Here is a 3,994-nt window from a genome sequence, read left to right on the forward strand (position 1 = left end):
CATTTCTCAGGCATCTGAAGTTCCTGCTACTGTCCACCATACGTAGGTCAGCAGAATTCCCTTTTGGAGATAGTATTATATTTTCTCTTGTTTCTGCAGGAGATGGAAAATTGAGAGAGGGGAAAAAAAGGAAAAAACTCATATTTTTTTCCACAATATAACTTTCTATTAAGCACCAGAAGAGTTTTCATTAAGTAATATATATCCCTTTCTATAAAACCTGATGCTTTTAATATATTTAAGCATAACTTCTTTATTTTTTGTGAAGATCTGTTATCTAACTTTGGCACATGTAAAATATGTAAAGAAGAAGCAAAAAAATTCCCAAATACTATATCACCCTTCTATCAATAACTTAGAAGTTTTAATAACTTATAAAAACAGATGTAATTTTTATAGGAAGACAAGGGACACCACTAATGAATTTAAGTCTCCAGATACTACTCTTGGGAGTGCAACATAAAAACAAATATTTCCTAATGCATACTTAGCAAAAACATCAGCTAATCATTTTCTGCAGTCATATAATTGAAAAAAAAGGCATTCACTAGCTAATTCTGGTATGACATCAAGCTGGTTTTACTTCTGTAAAACTCAATCTTGCTTTGACAATGTCTCCAGATTTCCCTCTGCTGGGATAATGAGATCATTGCTCGCCAGAAATAAACCACTGCAATCTGTGATACTTTGTAGGGAACACCCTTAGAAAACTGATAAATGTAGAAAGACAGTAGAGCTTTCCTTATGCATGTGCAGAGAACTGCAAATAATCAGACTGATCTGGTATCACAGTCCTGTTTCTGCTAACAGCTTAGATGGAATCAGTCACTTTAGTTTTCCTGGATGTGCCTGGCTGTTTAGAAATTGAGAGCAGATCTAACAGATGAGGTGCTGGGAGAGACACCTCAATGCTGCTACTTTGAGAATTTTAACTTTATATATTCATGCAGGTGTATCATTGGCTGCTGTCCAGTAAAACATTAAATCCTTGCTGTCATGACCTTAGCATCCAGTCTTCCCTATTTCCTGACCTCCCATGGGTAAACACTTGCTCTGAAGGCCCCTTATTCATATCCATGCCAGCAGAACTGGCATCAGCAGCTCTGTCTTTCATTTCTATTAAAGCAATTCATGACTAATACAAGAAGGTAACATTATGCATCAAAAGACTGATTGATCTGAAAAAAAACTTAACAGGCTAGGTCCTGTTCTGCTTACTGGGGTTAAAGAGAGTAGGGTAAAAAGGCATAGTGTACATCTTTGAAATATGCATTTGTTTGGTGTGTTGGCACACAGGGTAGTTGATGAAATCAGACCAGTGAGACTTCCAAACTTTTTTGGCTCAGCATGATTTTAGAGTGTCTCATGTTTGAGGATATAACTGTGTGGGAGAAGGAGTAGCTAATAGAGTTTATTAAGCCTTGTTTGACAGCTCCCGGTGAGAAAAATTCTCACTTAAAAGTTATTTGTGCTGTCATGAGAGATCAAACTGAGTATGCTTTAGACACAAGATGAGAAGCTGCTGTGTTAAATATTAAATTGTGACCTCTACGTATATTTTTTAGGTTACAAAATATTTTGCTTCACAATAATTTGCAGGCTATTTCAGACATATTTTTTTACACTTACTCCAGCATTTTCTACAGAAAAACATGTAGATCACGGACAATTCCAAAGAGACCAGCATTTTTTAGCTTGACCTCACACATGCACCAGCTAGAAAGTTTGTCTACATCTCTAGGTCCCCAGTGCATACTGTGGTCTTGCTCTGCTGAATGCAGACTGCATTTGCATTGCTTGGGGACTATTTCAGTGTTCATGTATATGGACAATATTAAATTTGTACAGCTAGATAGCAATTTGGTCCAGATACCACCACATTACACAACATTTCTTTAGTTACTTACCACAGTAATTTTCCCATGTTCTTGGAGCTACTCTCAGACAAATAACAGACCTCACTTGGTTACAGTGCGGTACATTTGACTCCAGGATATGGATCTACTCATTCTTCCCTATATTGCAGCCTGTTACAGACCTATGCTACTCCAAATAACATATGTAGGAAACATATTTACAGCTAATTTTTCTTTTCTTTAAGGGTGTATTCATTTTATAGATTAATTTTTGGATTTTCTAGGAATCTAATTTGTCTGAACTGCCAGGGAGATTTCTTCTTTCACAAGGCGAGGAGAGTGGAAACTAAACCAAAACTAGTTCAAACAAAACTTCCACCACTGACTCACTGTGGAATCCTGTCCAGCTTGTGTATTGAATCTGTAGGGGATGTACTTTATTTTCTGTATGGCCGTCCTGATAACGCTGTACTTTGTATTTGGAGCTAGAAGGATGTTGATGATATACCACTATTTTGGCTGCAGGGCTCCCACAGCATCAAGGATGCCCTTCACTCAAGGCTGCCCTTCACTCAAGGATGTTCTTCAACAAGGACAGCTGAGATGAACTGACCCAGGAATAATCCATAAACTATGACATCTGTTCAGCAATAAAAGATAAGAGAAATGGGTGGGAAGCATTTGTTCTTTAGATGTTTGTCATCTGGACCAACTGCTGTGTGATCGGAAGCCCTACTGGACTGGACGTAGCCTGCTGATGAGATAGAGAGAATATATATTTTGTTTTCCTTTGCTACCATGCACGGCCTCTGTTCCATCTTTATTAAACTGCCTTTGTCTTGATCCACAAGGCTTTTTTCATCTGTTTTTCTCCCCCACTATCCTGCTGAGGAGGGGAAGTTATAGAGCAGCATCATCAGGAGCTTCCTGGGTTATATTAATTTTCCTGACTTACTCACTCTTTCACCATTCTTCTTGGGTCATTCAGGAGGTTTTATAGCTCAGGTGTCTTGCACAGGAGAACTGATTTTGCTCAACCTATTCAATTCGTATTAGTTCCAGGGTTATCCAGTATCACTGATTATATAACATCAACACATACCCACCATAAACTCAGCCAGACACACCCGCAAAATCCTCAGAAGTGGCACACATGGTCTGCTCTGGATATAACCTGGTCAATTTACACTGATTCACAGTTCTGTGCTCAAACAGACTGAGAAATATAATCCCTGCTTCCCAAAAACTTATTCTCAATAGACAAAGGCTTACTATCGTTCAACAGAGTTTCTTTCAAATTATGTTGAAATGTTTATTGAAAAGAATCCATACCACTGCAGTAGGCAATTAATTTCTGATTGTAAGGCCTAAGCACATTCAAGAGAGTCAAGCTCTGTGCTCCATCACACTAAGTGGATGTGATTTGCCAAGAATGGAAATGTTCCACATCTTTGTCATTGTATATCATATACAGCATGAGAAAAAAAATCCCTGGTTTGATTCCCACCTGTGTTGCTTAAATGTCATTACAGGTCTAAGGTGAACAGGATTTTTATGTATAGAAAACCTAATCTTCCCCATTTAAAATGTATGCACAAAGAACTACCTCTACTCTTCCATCATTCATGCGGGACTGCCTAATTTGGAAAGTATGGCTTACGAGAGCTTGTAGCAACAAATCACTCCTTGTAAAGAATCCTTTTGCTCTTGATCAGACTGCGAAAGTGGAAAAAAGAGCTATTTTTCCCATGCAATGTTGAGAGATCTTCTCCTGTAGCACAACATCACCATGTGTGATCCTGAGAACTGCATCTGAAGAAAAAACATTTGGCCAGGGCTATAAAAATTCAGCATTGTGTTGTAATATTTTCTTTTTCTGCATCATTATCTGAAAAAATCCCAAATAGCAATCTAATTCACTGGCATTAGAAAGGAAGTTTACACTATTAATTAAAAAGTTACAACACACCGTTGTAAATGTCCAGTTCTTCACACAGATGCCCACACACAAGCGTTGCCTGGTATTTGATGGAAAATTAGTATCTTGAGAGAGAAGTGGGGGGGGCTGAGGTTTGGGTTTTCTAGTTTTTTTTTTTTTTTTGCAAATGCACCTGAAATATACTTTTTTTCCCCTGCCT

The sequence above is a fragment of the Anomalospiza imberbis genome, chromosome Z (assembly GCF_031753505.1).
Source record: "Anomalospiza imberbis isolate Cuckoo-Finch-1a 21T00152 chromosome Z, ASM3175350v1, whole genome shotgun sequence".
Classification (NCBI taxonomy): Eukaryota; Metazoa; Chordata; class Aves; order Passeriformes; family Viduidae; genus Anomalospiza; species Anomalospiza imberbis.